The following is a 25,154-nucleotide window of genomic DNA, read 5'->3' as shown; positions in this document are numbered from 1 at the left end:
AAGTAATTTTTGAACGAGTGCCTATTTTGTACGTGTTATCATAAATCAAGATATTCTGTATACTCTGCTTGTAATATAAATATACCATAATCGGTTAGGTTAGGTTAGGTTATATTAATAATCCGCGGAAGCAATGCGCAAGCAGTTCCCGCGGCGTCGTTGGATCAACACGAAAAAAAAAAAGGTTATATTAATAATATAATTAGTATGGCGAATGGAGCCGAAGAATCGAAGGTCGAAGGGCCGAAGAGCCGTTTTGAGTCACATCGTATATTATACTTGATATGTGACATAATAATATTTATTTTATATGATATTATAAATACAATCACATCACTGATTTGACTTTTTCTTTAAATTATTTACCACCCTGCTGCAGTATTTCATTGATTTTCACCTACGTAATACAGAGCGATTAACCATGCTCTCCTCCATTTTTAAGGACAATTTGTACTTAGTATAAACATTTTAGAACTGTGAAAAAAATCACTTGTTCGAATTTCGAATCTACAAGTCATATCAATTTCTTAAAAAATTATCCACTAAATAATTTACAGTAAAAAGGGAGATTCTAATTTTAATTATACAAATGGTTGTATCGCCGCCGCTGAACGTTGATTAAACAGTACAAAATTCTCGAGAACTCGAAAAATTGTCAAAGTATATAACTAGGTACCTATAATTTGAAATACCAAAACATTGAATTAGAATAAATGTATTATTTAAGGAAATAACGTGAGTGAGTATGACTGGTAAATCACATGGTATGTATCGATGATCTTTAAATATCATAATATATTATACCGATTTTTTTTTTTTTTTGATTCTCGTCCGTCAGATATGATATACACGTTGTATAGTATAATATATTTAGGTAACGATTTTTAGGCGTCGATGGCAGTATAGAATATAGTAGAGACCGTTGCGCGAGAACCAAATCACACACCAGTGCGTATATAATAACATAATGTATATGTTATGGATAAATGTTGGAAAATGTTTACACTTTACAATATTATTACCAAATGTTATATGTAAACTATAATGAGAGATCATTATAGTAAGTTTATAAAAACGTGTATAATATGAGCCATACGCGTTTACTTCTAAACAAAACGCTTCGCATATATAAGTTTCGTCGTAAAAAAATGCGCATACCGTATATATTTTACCGGTACAGTTCCCAGTATTTTTCTCTTGTTTACATCAGCTGACGTTTAATAATAATAATAATAATAATATAACAGTATAATCGCCTAGTGTGCTTATGTGGCATCATAATATACGTATTATGTACTATATACCCGTGGGATTGTATTTCGGGCGTTTAAGAATTTTTTCTATTTTTTATCAGACGATGACGATCGAAAGCCCATCAATAGTGAGTTCTGTCCATCTGTTATCGTTACTCAAACTCGAAAAAGTATTTATAATAGCTATGAGATTTGACATTAACAGTTTTGCGTATGATATTATAATATGTTATTAATATTTAGGAAAATAGATAATGATATTTCATATTGATGTTCATAATTAATTTTGTTTGAACAGAAATCTCTCTGAGTATGTTGAAGAAGAAAAACAATAACTGTAAAAATAATACGTATACTATACTTAAAATCAAAATCAAAAAGTGTACAAATTTGCAATCAGAACACGGTTGGCTTTGGTTTTGAAGCTAAAGCAATTATTTAAAGTTAATATATGCTTTGCGCGTTAGTGTAAAATTATATTATTTTTGCTCGATTAAATAGGTGCTGTAAAGAAATAGATTTTTATACATAAATTATTATAAATGTAAATACCTACAATTGTTTTTTTTTAATTTTTGTTGCTCGAAATTCTATTATTTTAATATTCTATATTCTCCATTTTTCCCATATGTTTGGGTAATTTCAGAAAAAACAGTCATTTCTGAATTTTTTTGTAAATTTTGATCTCTACTTAAAATGCTTATTATTAAAAAACAAATGTTATATACCTAACACACAAATAAAATTGTTGATTAATATTAATAGTTTATAGTTGACATATATTATTATATATGTATGTATCACGCGACACGCAGGTATATGTATGAATAATATTATGTAGTCACTTTTATTGTAAACATTTCTCATATGATATGTAGAATGTAGATAATTTAACTAAAAAAGTGACATTTTTATGGTATAATAATGAGACATTCAGACCGCCGGGTCCTATTGTTTGGTTATTTCTTCCACGTTTTAGGCATAAGTAGTATCTATATGTCTTATGACAATCGTTATTTTATTTTAGTTTCAATTTTCAATATCGTTGTTGAATGTTTTGTGATTATAATATTATGTTTTGTTTATTTTATTTCAATTTTTTATTTATTTGACATCGTACGCCGTACGAGACATTTCACAATGACAATGCGTATAATGTGTATACAATAAGATTAAAGTTATCACAGACGAAATAACATTTATAGGTAGACGAGACAAGTCGGTTATTTATTTATATATTCGAGTCTCAAGAGGAAAAACCCCGAAGCGTATATATATGCGTGGTGTATAGAGATTTTGTGTCCACATGAGTAGGTACAATATATATATTTATGTATTACGAACTAAAACTTGATTAATACAAATGAAAAACATTGCGAAATTTCAGATGAAAATTTGTGAATTTACCGTATTCACTGATTGTGACGAAAAGCGGCTTTTTTGGGGAGGGGCAAATATTGTGCAACGCGATGCGAATACCTCTCAAAAGTATATTGTTCAATACAATGCGTTAATTTATAATATTATATGTATATGCTTATACTTTTAGAAATCGAATGATTTGAATCATTACAATATACGCATAAGTAAGAAAAAATCTAAATCCAAAATTATATTTAGCATATTTTAAAGTTTTTGATTATAAGAGCGTATTTGGGTTTTATCTATAGTTTTTTTTTATTACGTGTGCAATAAAATCAGAATAGTTATTGCAATAGACATTCTCGATGGTAACAGCTGACATATCGTTAAATTTGGCGGAAACGGGTAGTGCTCAGACTGCAGTTGAGAGTATAATAATAACGGATGTGACATTTACCGCGAATCGACTTTCGTCTTGGTCACAATAACTGCGGTCGGATATTGTATGTAATGCTGATCGGTGGCGTCCTCGGGGACTCGGGGCTGTAACTCACACTTTCGACGGAAACAATATAAAGCGCGACGTTGTAATTACGTTATATTATGTTTCGATATCGAAAACCGCGCAGAACGTTTACCTATCATGGACGAGGACCCTCTTTGCAGTGTAATCGTATCATTGTTATTTACTATTATATTATATATCACAGAGCAGAGGTTCCCAAACTGTGCACCGCGGTGATGCACTTGCAGTGGCGGCTGTCCTTAAAAATATATAGGTGTAGCGAAACGTAAGAAATAACCACCCACCTACAACACATTTTTAACTATCAACACATAGTAACTACTATTATCTTATTAAAATGTTCTAAAGTATTAGTCGCATTCAAAAAATTACATAGACAAACCATCCCACCCACCTCTTATTAAAAATGTGTAGCAAGTTCTAAACCCCTACTCTAGGATAGCCGCCGATGTGCACGAGGGGCACCGGAAACACTTTTTAAGGGCACCGTGATCCATAGCTCATAATTCATAATAATTGGTTTAAAATTTATAATTTTTTTTTTCAAAAATTCATTATCAATGCGTATTTTTTTGTCCTATCTTTCGTCGTATTCATAGCAGAGCACTGTGGAAAAAAAGTTTGGGAACCGTCGTCATGGAGGATGGTATATATCATAATACGGGAATAAAAATTCTTCGGCCAATCGCGTGCGTATTATTTACGCGGAGAGTATATCGGTGTATTTGTTATGATGAGTTTTTCCATGTGCGATTTGCCATGTATATAGAAATGCCAATTATCAATCAGATATTATATGCAGAATAGTTTTAAGATTTGTGTGCATTATTTTCGCACACTTAAGAGAAAATGACCTCGGGTGAGCTGGACAAATGGGGAAAAAATCGAATAATACATTTATCTTATAGTATGTTATATAAATATAGTGTAGTATATGATTTCTAATTACGCATCATACCGCAGATGAATTGGTTCATTGTTTCACACGTCAGAAACATACCGATTTGTATTTTAAATTGCCTACTTTAGTGCGTTCAGGGCGAAAACAGCGAACGTGTCAACTTTATTTATTTTATTATCAACCCTACGGATATTGACTTTGTTATACTCTAACTCCAATCGCTCATCTACGCAGAATGTGAATGCGCTTTTATTATAACGATGAATATAGACGTGTGCAAAAACGAGGCAAAAAACGAAATAACTATCGAACTGGTTGGATATAACTGTTATAATATAATATTGTCAAACAAGGGGGGGAGTAGGATACTTAAATTTTCGATTGAAAAAAAACATTGATTTTTCAAACTATAAAATTTTGGAGAAACGTTAGCACTGGTTACGAGAAAAAACTACGACCTTTGAAAGGGGAATATCACTGATGTTAAGTACCTAAATATTGCATATATAATACATATATATAATTATTAAGTAATTTCTGGATAAAAAGTGACAAACATTGAAACATATTGTTCGGATAGAGTGGAGTGGTTCGAATTATTTTGGATATGACGGATTGTATGTATTAGGCTCACATGATGACAATACATAATAATGTTGTCGAATATCTAAAATAATATTATATATATCTTGTAATCGTGGTGACCTGTGGTGTGTTCCATAATCGAATCGACTTGGACATTCGAAAAACAAAAAAATGCATTTAGCTTTAGACATTTTTAAAACTTTCAACAGTGATGTGTTCGACCAGTGTTATTTTTCTGTTTTCTAATATTATTTTTAAGTTCTAAAGAAGCGCGATGGTTGTTTACACGAATTGTATTTTTCTAGCTTTAAAGCGGAACTAAATATAAATAATAAATATCCTATACGTAGGATCTGTCTGTTTTCCAAAGGAGTGTTTTTATTATTGGTTAACACTTTTTAAGTAGATAAAACAACTAAAGCTTGATGTAGCACTTATAGCATTGACATTGTATATCATAGACTGCTTTTTCAAAAAATTAAGAAACAAAAGTGTAAATGTCGTTATTTCAAGTCACTAACAATAAACTTAGGCCATTTTCGGGTAAACTGAACTTGAAATAAAATATAGAAACGATCTTACAGTAATACGCTACACATACCGAGTCGAATGTTCATTGATCAGTAATGTATGTCATGTGGAAACAATTTAATTTTTAATATTCTTAACATTTTTAAAACAGCGTGCGTTATGTTATACCTACAACGAACTGTTATCTCTGATCACTAGTCAGTTATAAAAATGAATTTTAAATTGTTTACAAAGTATATTAATTTATTATTTTACAATGAAAATATTGCTACAGTAGGCAGTGCCGGATTTAAGTCTCGGGAGACCGTGGGACTCTGCGAGCCACAACTATACTAAAATCGCCATTTATTGTTAGTCTTATACATGAGTTATGATGCGTTTATCATGTAAAGATCGATAAAAAAAAAAAGTGTCAACTAGATACTTATTATATGGCTCATATTGTGTTCGTTTACATCGAGTCCTCAAATGTCTAGAATAAAATATATAGATAAGTTTAATTTCTTAAAATTCTTTTTTTGCTTGACCGTCATTCAATATTCTCGATAATATATCTGCATCACGTAACAAATTCAGAAAATCTAGGAAATCGACCTGAGGCCTCTAAAACAATATCAGCAGCCATGCGATCCGGTGCTTTGCGTTCCCAGCCGCACTTCCGCTAAATCCGGTACTGACAGCATAGCTAGGTGTATAATAAATACCATCCAAAGCTCTCTATACCGATGTATGTTATACATATATACATATATATATATATTTATATATTTATATATATAGTATCAGTGTCCGTCGGAGTTGGATCCGTTGAAAGTTTAACTCCCGGATCGAAAATGCTATATGTTACGCCACATGATTATATCTATATATTATATATTATGTATTGTACTTCAGAAGAAAATGCGACTGAAAATACAGATGGAAGACAAATCGCCGAGGTTACGTTTTTAATTTAACTATATTATTTTGTGTTATCGATTCCGAGAGTCTAAATAAAAAAGATTGATCGTTTGTTTCCTGCCCGGTGTCGCCCGCCACCCCCCGCCCCTCTCCGTCCCAAAGGCCGTCCATGTCCCGCCCGAACAATCCGACTTTGACTCGCGCGCTTCGTATACATAATATATATATATATATACATGTATATAGGTATATACACATCTGCGCGCTGCAGCAGAGATCGGTCCCCATAAATCTCAGTTAAACCGAAATTATTTACTTTTAAATTGAACGTGTCCAAATTACATTTTATTTGACGCCAGTCGAATTTCCCGTTTTTGTCAAGTTAATATATTCCTGTCGCAGTGTGATATCCACCAGAAATGTGTATATATAGTATAGCTGTATAGCAGCGCGTATTACATTGTGCCGCACACACGCGCACGTACGTTGTATAAGGGACGTTGTTGTTCCAACGACGGCGACGTAGACGTATTGACAAGCTAAATCCAATTTGTTAAAACTTCAATAAAATACCAAGACAACCATGAATACACGTGAGTCATGCGTAAATCACCCCCGCGGCGCCTCCGGCCGCAGCCCACAAATCTTTCTTGTGCTGAAAAAGCTGCTGCTGCTGCTGCTGTTGATGATGATGGTGGTGGTGGTGGCATGGGTGGGTGGCATGGGTGGGTGGCTGGGTGTGTTGCTGCTACTATTCTCGCGCGCATATCGATACGATTGATGGAGCAATATCGCACGTATATTGCGTATAATATGATCATATATATATGACGCGATAATATATTATGTATATATATATACTTCGACGAGCGCATATGATAAATATATATTTTGTATTTACATTTTTTGGCGACATTCGTCTAAATCCATCACGACCGTAATGTATGTAGAGTTTCAATTGAAAACACGTATACGTTATGATATTATTTATATTATATACTCTGTACAGGTAAATACTTGTCAGCAGTGGTGTATTTGAGGCCGTCGATAGATGGATAAACCCTTTCAAGCCCAGCTCGCGACAGCTTAGCCTAGGGAGGGGTTTTTTTTTAGAAATTTATTTATGACGATAAAATGTTGTAAATTAGGTATTAGACATATATATATAAGAAAAAAGTTACATAATAAGGTATATATAAACATTTTTATATAGTATGCTATATAAAACGAAAAATAAACGACTAAGGTTACATTTATATAGAGTATATCTTCGTGTAAATTAAAATGTATTTTAATCGAACCTTCTCTCTGGTAAAGCTTTAGATATGTCATTGCTTAACAGTATATTGTAGCCATAAATAGCCATATTTATTATGGTAAAATATACATCACAACATGGCGTCATAGTCTAAGTAGGTACATAAAATATTGTTTCCTGAATTAAAGGGTGTGAAGCGTTACACAATCATAAGAGATGATACAAACTATAGGACAGTGCAGGTGGATGTTGATTTATTTCAAGTAATTCTCTTGAACTCTTTAAACGTTACTTTTATAGTTTAAAATACAGTTCGATTACCTACATATAAAATTTAAATAACTTATAAGTATTTTCAAATTTTTGTCGGTTTTAAATAATATTTTACATTAATCAATGGAAAATCATGAATTTTTAAAACAACATAAATATTATAAATAAAATACCTTGCGAAACTATCGATAAAATTGTTAGTCTTATAAACTTTACGTCCACGTAGCTATTATGTAGGTACTGACATTTAGCAAAGGTTCTATACAGTTGCATAGACTAAAACCAATTTATTTAAAGTTTCTTTTTTATTGGTCTTAGGAAGTTAGGACCAACTCAGCAGCAGGGGTCATTAGTTACAAATTGTAATCATTTAAAATTTGTAGGTTATGTTACATTTACATTATATGTTACATGATTTACAATTACAATTATATTTTTCTAAAAGCTTAGTAAGTTTTAAGAAAGTTAATGATTTTCTTATTTAGATCCGAATTTGATCCGAGAAAAAGTTTTATTTATAATATGTATACCTTGTAATATTTAAAATAATAATAGTTTAGGTATAATTTTAGCAATGTTATCGGTATTTTTGATAATTTAGATTATTTTTTAAGTGAGCTATTAGTTGGTTATTTTTACATTTGTTGTGTTTTTTGAAATTGTTGTTCAAATTATTTTTATAAGTATTTTAGGGCATAATTACATCCTGGTCTTAATATTAATATTTATAGAGACTTGATAGGTAGTTGTAAGTGTGTTACGTTTTTAATTCGGGTATTCTGTTGAAATATGACATTTATACAGAAAATTAATTCAAGTCATTCGGAATCAAAAATCAGTGGGGGGGGGGGGTAAACGTCATATCGGGGTGGCCTTGCACACTTTTCTCCCTCTCCTTATTAGTATCGACACCAGTCGGGTGTTTAATAACTATAATATAGGTATACTAACTTGGTTAGCTATTAAAAACACACTTAAAAAAACAAATCCATCGGAAAAGATCGTCACGGACATCAGATTTATATTATAAAAGATAACTGATATTGTAAACAGACATCTGTTAATTTTCTGAATTTTCTTCAATTCGTGTACTAAATCTAAAAATAATGTAACTAAGTAACTACATTGTCGTACAACCGATAACTATAGACGTGTACAGTGAATTTAATTTACGGAATTAACTTTTGGCCTTTGGTTTGTATTATGAATATAAATCAATGATTAATTAATTATAAATTATCTGTTGTTAATCGTTATCCAATTATCAAAGTACTCAATATCAATATCACTTTGAGGTTGGCTATTATATACATCAGTTTATGTCATTATAGTTTCCCTCGAAAACTTGTGTTTTGTTGGAGTTGGTCGTCTGTTAGTTGTTAAGCGTGTGTCGTCGCAAACCGAAACTATTTGGTCACCGTCTTAAATATTTTACACTGTGTGATTGAAAACTAGTGCAAACCATGGTTGAGTTCCATGCCCAAACGATGAAAAAATAACAAACTAGTCGAGTAGATATTTAATCGAAAAATACGAAATACCATCTGAGCTCGTACATGGGAAGAATAATATTTTTTTATATTAAATTTATTTTTATATATTATATTATAATATATTTTAATATTTTATGGTCTTGGCTTCATCAACTTTTTTATGAGTTATACTAACGTATAAAAATTTTTTTATAAATGTCATTATTTACCAATAAAAAAACATTTAATGAAACATCATAATAAACATTAAAATAGTGTCAATTTAGAATTTAAAGAAACCATTGCCGAATACTTTGTATAAATATCGTTATTATTACCGACATTCGTTCAACCAAGTTCACAAGGGCACATCTACGAGCCCTGCAAAATTGTAAATATTCGCAGTTGTATAACATTTAAACATTTTTTTTTTTGTTTTTTACTTTTGAATGAATCGAATTACAGCTATTTTTCGTCTGATTTTACGTCGTCCTAAAAACCGGGCACAGTATTTTTAGTAGGAAATAGAGATACTGAATAATGTGCCGAGTGCTGACCAGATGCATATAAATAATATATCATAATGGAACCAGTTTACTATACGGATGATATATTAACGACCGATGCCGCCACACGATTACACAACAAAGACTTTTCTATAAATATAATAATATGCATGATAATACAATATTATGATCTAATAAAACTAGCTACTGCTTTGATTTCAAATCGACAGATTGTTGGACATCGGATCCGGGTGGTATTAACCTTCGCACGTGATATATTTACCGGTTGAACGTGTTACCAAATTCGGTATACAGATAAACATAATATTATATTATATGCATGTAATATATGTTTCGTACTATTAGTCTCATATTCTCACTGCTCCTCGTTATATATTTTCCATGAACAATAATATTATTAATGTCAAACAAAGTATTTATTACTATAAGGCATAATAAAATCTAAAAAATAAATTTAAAATGCCTAAAAATCCAATAAAAAAAAAATACATATATATATATATATATATATATATATTTTGGGTAACGTTTTTCTGTACATTAGGTGTCTAGAGGATTCACTGTAAGGGATGTGTTCAATTTGAATTCAATTATATTATAAGACTAATGCATTAAAAAAATTATCGAACAAAAGCCGGTCAGTCTATAATATATTATTACCAAGTATATTTTTAACGATGTTATTGTGATTATAATGTAATATTTATTTTACTATTAGGCAAATAGTATAGGTATATATGGTAGTATGGTATAGGTTAAATAAATTTTCAAAAAAAAAAATAATGCGTTTGAAATGACCTTATAGGTGGGTAAAAATTATAATAATATGCTCTAAAGTTTCAAATAAGTAAGGAATACCAAGAACAACATTTTTACATTGCAACAAAATAATTGAAATCATTATTTTTCGTTTAAATATATAATTTCGTCCCAAATTTAACTTAACATTTTATAAAACAGAACTGTAATCATACATTTTGGATATATTGTCAACTATTTATGAGAATCCTTTGTTTTTAATTTTTAATCTTTTGCACCTATATAAATTGAACATTTTATATAGTTTCAACTACAAATTAATTTTTAAATCTTGAAGATGATGAATTTTGTCAAAATTTGTTAATTTACGGGTATTCATTCATTGTTGCAATGTCTAACTTCAGATTCTCATCAAAATGATCTTGTCTATGCAATTTTATTATTACTTAATTTTCAGGTTTTTGACCGAGCGAACAATTTTTTTATCGACAGTAATTTATAAAAAACAAATCAAAATCAAAATTAACTTATGATGCCTATAAATAGCTTAAAAATTGTCAAAACATTTTGAGGATTTGTTGTTGTATAAATAATGCTAGAATAAACGATTCGTGAATATTTTATTACGGTTGATGATTTTAGAGTCACGCCAAAAAATTGACTAGAAAAATCCCAGTTTTTTCTTAATTTTTTTCTGTCGAGTTTTTAAACTATTAAGAACTTTTTACTCATTAAATGTAAACTCCTACTCCAAAAACCTTTTTAAATTTTTACCTGAAAATCAAAGATACTGTAATCTTCTACATGGACATTATTGGGGGTTGAAAAGCTCAAGAAGTTAAAATTGATCATATGAAATAATATGAAATAATATGAAATATCAAATAAAAACACTAATAAAATATGAATTTGTACATACACAATAAAATAAATATATACGAGGATAAATTTTACGTTTAGAGTTTACCTCCAAAGTATGTCGCAAAAATAAACGTAAATGATTATGACTATTTTTTATTAAATTTTTAGTTATTTTTTTAAACAATTTTTGTTTTAAGTTTGTACTTTTGTATACCTATAATATTAAATGTAATAATGTTGCAGGAGTTAACACTATTTTTTTTAAAGGAGTTAATACTATCTTTTATCGGAGTTATAACACCATCTTTTGTAGGATAGTTTACATTATATTTGTTGGAGTTCACCATTCCCCGTTCTTTAAGCAGCTACATTCTTATATGCACGCACCGTACAAACTGATTGTTGATTTCCTGCATATATACAGTTACAGGTGGAGCATTCATGCGTATATAAATAGGTTACGACCTGTACGATGGAGAAACGGTTATAATACGTATGTATGCGTGTGACGGAAGCACGGGACGTTCGAATTAACACGGGAAAGTAAAGGTAAGAAGATTCAATAATTATTGTTATATACCGACAAATTTGCATGCTTGTCCCGAGTAGTACCTGAGAAAGGATGTGTCGGCCATCGGTCTCCCATGAATACAAAATACGCTTGTTCGATATTATTTAAGCAAAAGCCACAACACTATGGAATTTTGAGCCGAACTCTATTTTTACCAGCGCACTCGCAGGCCGCAGTGTCTGTCATTGTGCACAATAATGTGAATTATACGGCCGCAACTAATATAATGGCTATAGCCGTCTAGCCCGTCTACCGAATTCTTGAGACATTTTCGTCTGACTCGACATTCGACAAGTATATATTATGACTGTGGAAAAGTTATAAATTCACTCATACCTACGTTATAGTATTGATTTTAAACGATACCAAATTTCTTTGAAAAAAACACTCAGTCGTGCAGGCATGCACCGTTATTCATTTGAATCAGGTTGATCCAACCCGCGGGCCTAAAAGTTTTTCTTTTTTTTTTTTTTGTCCCTCCCTAAAAATAAATATGTAGTGCATATTATGTATATTTAATACCTAATTATAGTGTTTATAATAAGCGTAATGAATTATTACAATATAAAAAAAAAGTAAACTAAAACTATATGGGAGATGTCATGGTAGCAGTTATAATCGTACGTATTCTATGATGTGACAACATAATATATGCATATCATACGTTTGTTATATAAAAAAATAAATACGTATACAATTATTATTATTTTGCTTTTGGTGGCCTCCCTAGTGATAATAAATGTGTAAATTGGCTCTACAACTACAGTAGGTTGAACCGCCCTGATTTAAATTAAATCTATGTATATATTATGTAAATTATACCCATAAAGCATAAATTAATTAATTATAATTATTTATAATCAATGACCACTTTTAAACAATTTAAAACTCGTTTATGGTAATCATTGTTTTGTTACTTTTTAATTCTTATCGAAAAATATTATGAAAAATACAGCTGTAAAATATTGTGAATCGTATATGTATAATAGGTACGCGTAATCATGATATTTCACATAATTTTGTGACACTTGAACATAAGTAGGTATTCAGCGATAAAAATTAAACACGAGCTTTTCATCCCACGGGAGGTGTAATTTCAAGTAATTTCATCATGTGTGCGTGTGTATATTGGTGTCTATGAGACAGTTTCGTACTCCGAAATAGATCCTTCATTATAGAGAAACATAATAATATTTTCGATGTAGTAAAATAGTTCACAAAGAAGTCGTGTGAAGTGAATTGAAAAGTGAAAATTGTTCTTCACCTATACTGTAGCTCTGGTGATTTGCGTAATTTAATCTTATAGCGACCCAGCTGAAAATGACATAATTTTTGGTGTATATATGTTGATTCCTATACATTACTATTTACTAATAACTTATTAAATAAATTGCACTTATTGCAATACAATTATTATTTTTTTTTTTTATACCAGAGTTTAACCAAACATATTTTAAGCTCACTTATAAATAAATATAAGCATTTACGAAAAAAATGCAAATGCAATAGCTCCACTACCATACTAACAAATTAATAACTAATAATTAATGAATGTCTAAGAATATATAGAGCACAGGGCAATGGTGCGATGACGAAAATACAATGTTTGAAATCGCAATGACGGTGAAAAGACGCGACACTGCCCGAAAGTCGGACGAAAATTGTGGGAGCGAACCCCTCCCCTATAAGCAACCGTGCATACTCGCACACACACACACACACACACACGCGTGCGTACACTCACTGTAAATATATAATCGAATATACCGTTTGATTATGTCTTTAAAGTAAATATTCAGCCGCAGCAGCAGCAACCCGACGCGGTGAATAATTAAACGGCGTGGCGGCGGTCGATTATTAATTATTATTATTGCATCGCCTCCGCCGTCATTTTGCGCGAGTTTATCCCTTCAAATACGGAGAATGAACACACACATATACATTCGCGTATTGTTAGACTGAATCTCGTGAGCGAAGATTCTGTTGGATTATGTGGAGTGCTCGAATTTAATTATACGCTTACCTTTTTTTAAACAGGCAAACGAATTCTCGTAAGTCATAATACTCATATACTTATACTTATCTGCAGTATTACCTAAAATGAACATTTAACAATAGCATGACCGCAAAAATATGTTTAATTTTTTTTTTCCATTGATAAAATAACATATTTTTTTCTGGAACGTAAAGAGCCAGATATAAAACTATCGGTTTACTTAATTCACAAATCTTTTTTTTACTTTTTTTATTAAGACAAAGGCTTCAATTACAAAGATTATTAGCCTAATAATAACAAAATGTTAAAGTTCTACGTCATTATGAAAGTTGATATTATCTTATTATTATAGGAATACAATGTAAATATGTATAATATTTACAGTTTTTTATCTGAATCAATTTTTTTTAAAAATTTAAAAATGTTGACGGAGTTTTGTTGACTGAGGGCTTCTTCGAGTGACCTTGGATTATTGAGAAGAAAAAGTGCAGTTGAATATTTGGGGCAGTCAATAATGACGTGTGCCATTGTAATGTGAGTTTTACACGTGCCACAACGAGGGAGGGGGATTCTTTGGTTATCAAGTATGAGTGAGTGATATGGAAATGGCCTATTCTGGCCTATTCACAAATCTTTCCGCAATGCCAAAAAGAATAACGATGTATATAGGCATTAAATTGATACCTCGTAAAAAGTAGATATCGTGTGAAATATTTGGTTGGGACTAAGCTCCTCTTTGATCCCCCTCCCCCTCCCATCGACAATATCTCTGCCAATCTGTATACACTCACGACCTTTGACATTTCACACATATTTAATACTGCAGCAGTCGCTGTATTATATTGTAATAATAAAATGATGAATACATAATATACGATTATATTATTATTGATTTGTATATTATATGATTTGCACGCGCAGCCTTTATTGGTTCATCGTCTACACATCTCGGGAGTTGGGGGGGGGGGAGGTCAGACAAGTGTTTCTTTAAAAAAACGATATCCGGAATGTTATTGTCTATTCAAATTTTAATGCTCTCTCGACGGCGGTACCGTGTAATTTATAATTAAATTCCATAAACGGGAACAATAACAGTGTGTTGTGCAGCTGCACGGAGTATACACACCAATATAATAATGGGCTCCGTTGGTGCGATTGTGTGTGTGTATTGATTTGTCACCCACATCGACGCCAACGATTTCGCGTATATAAAGTATAGTGGTCGTATAGTATATAATATGTATACATGTATATAGTCATAGAAGTAGTCGTCGTCGTCGTCGTCGTCGTCGTCATCCTACAGTCGCCACCGTATATAATATATACTATATATAGTACTTTATATACTGTATAATATATTATATACATATGTATTATTATACAGTCGTCCGCGGTGTAGAATATATATATATATATATAGGACCCGCGGGGTGGTTGATTATCCGAAAAGGGGACAATGACAACACACACGCACGCGCGCCTACACCCCTTTTATATAATTTGCCGCCCCGATGCTGCTGCAGCGCTGTCCGGTATATGAGCGAGAGGGAGAGAGAGTGAGAGAGAGAGAGAAATTGGGTGAAAGGGTGAGAAAGAGTGAGACAACAGTGAGGGGGTTGCAGAGGGCGAGTATAATATGGCGCGTAGAGTAGTTACAATACAGATGTTTCGAATTAGAGACGCGGAGAGACCGTGCCAGTACGAATTTCTCGTATTCGCCCCGGAGCTAAAGTCCGCGTTTTTTTTTTTTTACAATTATTGCCGTTCCGTCCCTCACGATTTCCGAGTCTTCTTTCCTGCTACAAAATCCACATCGCCCCGTCGGGGGTCCCGCGCGTATATGTCAATACCATTTAGTAACAGTTATTACGTATAATTTTTTTATATTACGACCGAACGCACATGACATAATATAATATATAATACAATAGATGCATTTTTTACGCACTCGTTCGTCACGTCGCCGTCGTCGTCGTCGTCTTCCTTTCCGCCTCTATCTCGCATAACAATATCAATATTGTATATATACACATAATATAAGATATATACGGCCCACGTCGTCGCCCACATTTTATGATTAATAGGTTAATATTTGTTCGAATGTCGATGACGTCGACGATGCGACGACTATACATATAATATTTATACCAACGATGGACACGACCAGTGGCGGCTTTTAGAGGAGGGGTAGCTTAAATTTTAAAAATAGAACAGGCATTCTGCCTACAATACAATTTAATTTAATAAAATATATGCTTTAATTATTGCAGTAGGTATATAACATAATATTATAATGGTATAATACTGCAGGATAATAGTTTAATTGTAAATTCTGCAGACTATCTTTAATTTTCGTGTATAATACCCCCTTAAGTAGTGTAGTTTTTGTCCCTCCCCCCCCAAAAAAAAACAAAAAAAAATATGAACCCTAAAGCCCGTTGGTAACCGTCTCGATGACTTAAAAGTTATAATTATCTTCATAACGTACACTTATAATACTATAGTATTACGCAAAAGCGGTTTTGATGGGAGACACAAACAAGAAAAAAAAAATAATGAAAAGAGGGTTAAAACTATTTAAAATTTTAAAACAACAACGACCGGTAAAGTTTCGTAACGGGAATAATAAAACGTTTTTCCGACATAATGTCTCCGTTTCGTGTTTACAGAGAATTAACGAACCGGGCCGGGCCCGTCCCCTCTCACCGCGTCGGTTGCACCATTTTTATAGTTAATAATTATGTTACCTTACTTATATTGTAATAATATTATTATTATTATTTTTTTTTTTTTATTTATAAAGTTTTCCTGACAATTGGTCATCTAAACTTAAGGGTAATAATATTATTAATATGTGTCATGTGATGGTAAGATATTTGCACATCTTTTGCCCATAACACAGAACACGTTCAGACGTGTCACGTACGTATTACAGTATTATACACTGACGACTGTCACACAAGTGGACTTAAATTAATGCTCGGCGACGTGCATGCCCGCCAACGAACATTTGAACTCGTAGACACCGGAACATAAAATGTATTAAACTTATCATAAACATTGTCAATTCAATAATAATACTATTACGCGTCTGTCCTCGATTTTCGCGGTCTTCTTCGTGAGTATGGATACTAAACAATTTTTGAAAGTGCATCCTCCTTTTTTTCTCAGCTTTTTTTTTAATCTCTGTTTTTTTTTCTCGATCATTATCGTCTAAATAATCATCCAAATCAACTAATAAAAAACTTGGCCACTTCCACAATACGTGGAAATCCTCCGGGACGTTTGAATCGTAAGTGGTGTGGTGATCTCTTAAATTAAATTAAATTTATTATCAAGCTAACAGAAAGTGTTATCAATGGGTTGTTTCTTTCAACAAAGCTTCATGACTTGCTCAATTTTATCACATATTCTTATTGTTTCTATAGTGTAATTGATACAGATTGTTTAGTATTTGTAAAAAAAAAATCTATATGTATTTATATTTATGAGACCGTCCGTTTTTATATTGACAACCTATATCAACCATTTAAGTCGATTTATGGGTAGTATGAAAACATACCACTGTTATTTCCTGTTCCATATTTAGATCCGCAACGTGTTGCGTTTCGAAATTAGGTTTGTTTTTTTCCGTCTGTGTCGTTCGGTGAAGCTATTGCGATTCCGAATTTTAGCTTATTTTCACAGCATTTGCTACTATATACGTGTATTAATGTTTACTATAATATACTTAACTCACGCTCGTTTATAGTGTCGCCTGTTGGGCTGCAATTCATTCACCCGAAATGGCCTTTATTTTTTCGATTACTATTACTCATATGTACATTATATAACGTTCGGGTGAGTCGAATTAATTCCCGGTAGGCCAAACATCTGTTATAATAAACAGTGTGTCCACTGTTGTAGTTTATTACTCAAATTATACACTACAAGTGTCAAGTACTGTACGCTCAGTGGTGTGTCTAGAGGGGGGGGGGGCTATGATGGGCTTAGACATAAATTAGCCCCCTTACTTTTCAATAAAGGTTAAATATTTATAAATTTGGCTAAGCAAAAGAAGGAAAAAATCAACGATTGCATTTTCAGCTGTAAAAAGTTGGGCAATTATTTTTAAGTTAAGGTATGTAATTTTGAAATTTAAATTATTGTTATTATTAGTATAGCTAATTAGGAAAAGTGATTGCTGTATAATAACTGTTATTAACTTTCAAGCTTCAGTTTGTTTTTTTGTTCAAAAATTTGTAATAATTTTAAAATTAAGTTAAATATTATTGTTTTTTTTTTTTAATGGCATTTTAAAGGCATTTTAATAATATTTTTTTAATGTTGGATAAAAAAATAAAACATTTGTTTTGTTTTATATGGTAAAGAAATATGAAAACAGATTTATTCTAAAATACATCTTGGTTAACATAGACCACTTACCTATTTTAGTGTTATAATTATAATATAATAAATACATTGTATTTATCATATAAGTACTTTGGTAATATTGAACTAGGTATTCTAATAGTATTTTTATCAGTAAAAGAAAAGTTGCTATAATATTTGTATGAAATAAAAATAATCAACTTTTATAGCGAACGTAGCGAAGGTATTTTTTTTAAGTTGTTCATATACTCAAGGATTCACAAAATATACCTGGGGTGCAAACTAATTGTGCTCCCCCATATATATTAACCTTTAATGCTCCCCTACAGTCCATCGAACCTTCTTATGAATTAAAGATATTAATGAACTTTTGAACGTGAATATACCATAGTTAACAGTACGTACGTATAACTATTTTGATACTTTAGTCATACAGGTAATGGGGTGGGCACGATTCCTTTGGTTACCCCACTGCTGGAAGTCTTGTCTAATGATTTAGAGCAACAATTAAACCGTTTATGTTGTATAAATAGTGTACCTATATATTATGTTAGTGGCATTGTACTGTTGATCGAATTTGGTATGTATCAGAATATATAGGAACACGCGTCCGTCGAATTCAGCAAATGAGATCATTTGTTGGGTGAAACGACGTCGTTTTCGGTTGTTGAACGAAAATAATGTGACCCGAAGGCCGAAAGTACGGTAGGTAATAATTATTTAAAGTCGTCGGAAGTATATAAAAACAAAACGTGCACATGCGCATTCGTTGAACTCTTATTGTGCTTATACACGGCGAATATGATTATTTTCTAATAATATTTATTACATAACTCGAATCCATTTGAGGTTTATGTTAAAAAAAAAAAAATCAAAAAGACATTTTATTACGTTCGATCCGGCATTTGTTACGACCAACTTGCACGCGTTCAGTTCGAATGACTTTTTAATGACGTGTCACGGGAACATTGGAGTATTATACCTATCTATATAATATACACAGTATATAGGTTTTGAGCTTGGTAAATATTTATTACTTAACTATGCAGGTCATATGCTGTATACTGTTGGAGAGAAAAAAAAATGACTACCTAGTGAAATTAAATGCACAGATTTCTTTGAATTCTTATACCAGTGATGGGCAAATGAAAGGATAAAAAAAAGTTGGTACTGCTCTAAAATGGTTCCTCGTATTCACGGATCATGTTTTATAGAAGCAGCAGCTGAGTTAATTATAAACTATTCAAAGTTAAGGAGAGTAAAAAACAGATAAATAAATAAAGATGAAATATCGAAAAACGTCGGACGATATGATAAATAAGAAACATGTATAATAATAATAATAATAATATCACATGAGAACTATTTTTTTGATGGTTTCCTACATGCGTGATATCTGACCCAGTTTCGATCCAAAAATATACACACGGGTATGGACGCGCGAACCGTCATATTAATAATAATTAATATTATTATTTATGACATATTATGCATGTACAATGTTATTATGATAATATTATACTCGCGGGTAGGATGAATTATTACCGTCGAGCTGAGCGGCGGCGCCCGGACGCGTAGTATTTCGTCGTAGAATAATTAATATTAAAAAATACGATAAATAACAATAATAATGATATTATTATTATCGTCGTGGTCGTCCGATTTTATTATTATTCGGCCAATTAGTGCGGAGGATATATCATTCTAAACGCCGCTGCCGCGAGCGACCTCGGTGAAAAATAAACCGTACTTACGCGCCGACCGGATGTGTCTACCAGAAACTAATTTATATGTTTATCGTAATATATATATGTATATATAAAGCTCTGTAGCCACGCGTCTTGTCGTCGTCGTTAGCCGAGAAGGTTTACGTACATAAATATTTATTAACTTGTATCTTTTTTTTTTTTTTTTAAGAAAAATATTTCCTCAACTTCGATATGGCGGGGCGTTCGCATGGACTGTGTTTCTATAAATAATTATCGTGCTGACCGAATATTTTCGGTTTTCGTCCGGGTCCGACGACGGCGGCCATCATGACGTGGAATATTATTTTTTGATCTACCTAAAATTATTATAATACACGTCATCTTTCCGTCGACGAATATAACGTATAAACTATATATACATATGTACATCTTATCTAATTTTGCCCATGTCAAACGACCACAAATCCGATTGCTGTACAGAGTTAGGATTCATTGGCATCATGTTATACTTGCATAGTTGCATAGTTGCATTGTTGCATTGTTGCATATTTTGAATGACGGGCCTCGCGGTTTTCGGGGCCTCTCGTTCAAAAACATAATAATGGTAACAATTATATATTATTTCATAGCATTTCAAATTTTAAGTTTCATAGAGAAATATTACAGTCATTTTTAGAGATGAATAAACAATAATATACTATTAATAATATTATATTGTAATATGTAAATAACTGTGTTGGTCATTCGTTTGATTATGTGGTTAATATAATATGGTAGTACACAACAAAGGTCAAAGGGGTACCTACTTAGTAGCCCCCGTACAATAATACTTTCAGAATACTCTAAAGCTATTATTTTGTTTCATTGCTAACAGCCATAATTAACTTCATACTGGAGATAATATGATGTCGTACCTTTATACATGTACAAACTGCTATATCTTGTTTCATGTAATATTCAATATTAAAATTTTTTTGTTTTTTACCAAAAAATGGACAATCCTTCTGAAGTTTGTTGGGTCCGAATTAAATGATGATGATTGATAATGGTTGTTAAGAGATAAAAACGGTGTGGAAAATGGGTATTTCAAAACACTCTTAAATAAAAATGTATGTTATTGGCTTCTCATTTATTTTCGCACAGGGCCACCTAATAATCTTTGTCTTGGGCCCAAAAAATCCTAAGGAGAAAAGTGGATGTACAAACGTACAATACCAAATTTAATTAACTTTACTCAATCTCACAAATTTTGTATTATCAGCTTCAATGAAATACTAAATATTGATTGACCTATCGCATACAACTTAAAGATATAAGAAGGTTATTTGTGTTTGTAGTTCGTACATTTGTTAAATTTAAATTTTAAATTATGAATATTTGAAATATTTTAGTACAAAGAAAACCCTATAATTCACTTATAATTCAAATATCACGAAGAACAACGCACAAACACAGATTGTTTTTATCATTTACTTAAAGTTTGAATTTAAGCCAGTGAACTGTTGCTTTAAATTTTTTATTATTTGTGATTTAATTGAGTTATCATTTATTCACAACCAATTTCGTGTTGTTTTAACAACGCAAAATGTGGTTATACTGAACGCTAATTTGCTATGACTTATAAATGTTGTACGTTTGTAAAGACGGGTACAACACGTTCGGATTAATGGTTATTGTACGATTATTAATATGCATGTCTCAACATATTTTAGTCTCAACTATGAACTCTAACTCTAACTTAATATGAATTAATTGCATTTTGGTCTTTGTAGTTACTTTTGTTGGTAACTGTGATTTATTTTACTAAACGTCCGAATATTTAAACAAAATTTTTATAAAATTATGTTGACATTGGCGCGCCATTTAAAATTCTTATTTTGAGGTTCAAAATTATAAATGACAATACGGCATTTAATTTATATCATGAGCTGATTATTTCTCGTCTTGGACGATTTGTTAGAACAGATAATTTGAGAAACTTAATTGAACTGTTGAAAAATGAGTGTTTACCTTGTATATAGGTAACTGTTTACTAACTGTTTAATGTGTTGATGATATAATTTATTACAGCGTGGGTCACTGTGTAAGGCTGACACTGAAAAACTTTGGGATAATACACATAATAATAATTTTCAATAATACGTTATTATAATTTATTATATTATATAATTTTCGTTAAAAATTCCGTTTTGTTTTCCGAACACTGTTCTTATATACATCACGATGAGCATTATAAAATTATCGTTCGTCATATATGTTTATATTATATAATATATCATATGTATTATAATACCCACATAAATTACGCATATATAAGGTGTTTCGCGTGTATATACATTAGGGTAATTGTCCGAGAAACCCGTCACAGATAATTAATGATTACATGCAACAGATTACTGTAACAGTGATGTGTAGTTTGATTCTTTTCGTTAGAGACGGTGCACTCCGTATACTTAACTATGTACATATATATATTATATACAATAATATGTATACGGTATGTACGCATACATAATATATATTTATACTATATATGTGTATATAGGTGATGTCTTGTACATAAAATTACGTATATAACATTATACGTACCAGCTATCTGCAGCGCGCTCCGCACACACACACACACACACACACACACACACACACACACACACACACACACACACACACACACACACACACACACACACACACACACACACACACACACACACACACACACACACACACACACACACACACACACACACACACACACACACACACACACACACACACACACACACACACACACACACACACACACACACACACACACACACACACACACACACACACACACGTCACACAGTCGTTTTATACCATTTTGTGTATATTATATATTTTAAATGACGTGTACGATTTTACCGTGTCTTATAACGCGAGACAAACCGTGAGAGCTGAACGCCAAGGAATAGAGAGCTAGATTTTTATAATAAACGTACATTTATAATATTATGTTTTATTTTAATTTTTTCCCTTTTTTTTCACTCTTTTTTTGACGACATAATTGGCTCGGCCGATATAATAATATTATAAACACAGGTTTCACTCCGAACAAAACAATAACATTTAGACGTCGCCTCCTCTTAACGTTAGATTTGCGCACTTCCATCTCCGACCATCTCCTCTCTGCCTTTGTCTCTTTCTCTCACTCTCTCTCTCTCTCTCTCTCTCTCTCTTTCTCTAGGCTGTTTATACCTCCTATGGCTAGATATATAGTATGTAGTTATTCGCGCCCGCCGACCGACCGACCGTTTCGCGGACGACTCGTGAAACAACACTGTTAATTATTATAACAACCGCGTACCTTATTATGTTTACCTTTGCTCGGACCTCTATAATATAGATAATATAATATTATTACATTATTACAATCATTATTATTATCATTGTTGTTGTTGTTGTTGTTGTTGTATAGTTATATTACATAATATAATGTGCACCTTTACACATATATATTATAATGCAGACGCGACGCCTAAATAAACCGGTGTTATTATAATTTCGACAAAGCCTGTAATACACGCCTGTATTTTTTATTATAATGTATTATTATTATACTTGTGACTCCTTGTGAGTGTTTTTAATTTTAGCGTGTCTGCTCTGTTCGGTTCTCGATGCGTACGTTACTCGTTACATACGTATTATAATGTAACGAGATCGCTTTGACGGGTATAGCCGTATAGGTAACGGTTAGGTTGTCGTACAATTATTATTGTAAAAAACGATTACAAATGTTTAACGTATAGTTCGTAATGAAACTATATTTTTAGAACCTATAAGTGGAAAGAGGAACGGCTTCACTGAAAAAAATATCTTAGGACCTAAGACAAAATTGATTTGTTAATACCATAATAATAGTGTTGAAATAACAATTAAGTTATACAATTAACGAACCCATTGTATACTCTATCAATAATTTATTAAATTAACAATCTAAATGTTTATTATTTGTAAATGAATTGTAATTATAACAAATTATACTTTATTAATCAATTACAAAAAATATTGTTCTAAAATTGACCGCTATGATTGAAAAAACAAATCATTTTATTAAAATAATGAAACAGTATTGTCATTTCAATATATTTATTCATTACATCATTTACTAAACCTTCATAAAATGAGAAAAGATTATCTTAAAATAAATTAACAATAACGATATTGTCGTTTTATCAAATATTCAATTTAAATGTACAAAAATCCATTATACGATTACAATTATTTTTGTATTATTGGGGTATTTTCATCATGATATCCAAGCTGATACGTTCCCACCGCTCTGCCACAATGACCCATCCTGCAGACTGCAAACATATTACATAACTACATAACCATTTCATTTCACATACGCCGAGCACGTTACCGTCCGCTGATCGTCATCAACTCTGTTAAGGTGGTTCCAGTCGATAAAAAAAAAAATCGTTTTTAGAAGTCCCGCTATAACAAAATTGTGAGACTTCGGATGGTTCGATTTTAATGCTGTAAAAATAATAACATTTCTTAACATCTCCTCTGTAGAACCGTCGGAGTAATTTTTTTAAGTTTTAACTTTTGACAGTATTACAATATCATACAAATTTCAGTTTTTACAACACTTTCGTTCAATCATATGTATTGAATAAATTAATATTTACAAAAAAACTCTTCGTCCGTTCTTTAGAAAAGGTTTTACATTTTTTTAGGATTTTTACAGAATTAAAATCACACAAACCTAAGTCCCACAATTTTGTCACAGCCGAAGTAAGTTTTTACACGAAGAGTAACTGAATACTTTTTCCTAATATAACTTAACCTGACATGTGCCTGCGAGTGTCTGTCTTTTTAACAAATCTTAATTAAAATTATTTGCGCATTTATAATATAATATTAAATATATTATAATATACTATATTAATATATACCATCATATTATCATTTATCAAGTAGTGCATGACGCATCATATTGCATTGGTTTTAACAGTGTTTTTTCTTTCATCGGACTACAAGATTTTTAGAAATAGGCAGTACATCGATAGTTGTTAAATAAATAAAATATATGTATTAAGTAAACAGTAAATTTTATATTGAACAAACAGTAAATTCGATTCAATTATCAACACACCCTTGTATCTGTTTAGAAAATGTCATCCGTTTTATATTTTGTGCCATGGAGTAGGGAAGGGGTTAAAAAGCATGAAATTCTCAGTTACATTTTTAATAATTGTAAAGAAGTAATGAATAATAGTTGGAATATGGAAATAAATGCACAGGAACA

At 31.6% G+C, this 25,154-nt stretch overlaps 1 long non-coding RNA gene across 2 annotated transcripts in view; it reads left to right on the top strand.

Moving 5' to 3' along the window:
• Positions 1-25,154, top strand: part of LOC149061940 (uncharacterized) — a 189,567-nt gene that overhangs the window by 15,481 nt on the left and 148,932 nt on the right. For both annotated transcript variants that reach the window (XR_016189421.1, XR_016189422.1), the window contains exon 2: positions 11,633-11,757. This is a non-coding gene — a long non-coding RNA (uncharacterized LOC149061940). The remainder of the gene's footprint in view (positions 1-11,632; positions 11,758-25,154) is intronic.

Source organism: Diuraphis noxia, unplaced genomic scaffold, assembly GCF_037042655.1.
Source record: "Diuraphis noxia isolate RWA-SAM2 unplaced genomic scaffold, SU_Dnox_SAM2 contig0001, whole genome shotgun sequence".
In the NCBI taxonomy this organism is placed as follows: Eukaryota; Metazoa; Arthropoda; class Insecta; order Hemiptera; family Aphididae; genus Diuraphis; species Diuraphis noxia.
Note: the sequence above shows the minus strand (reverse complement) of the source record. Positions and strands in the feature narration are given on the sequence as shown.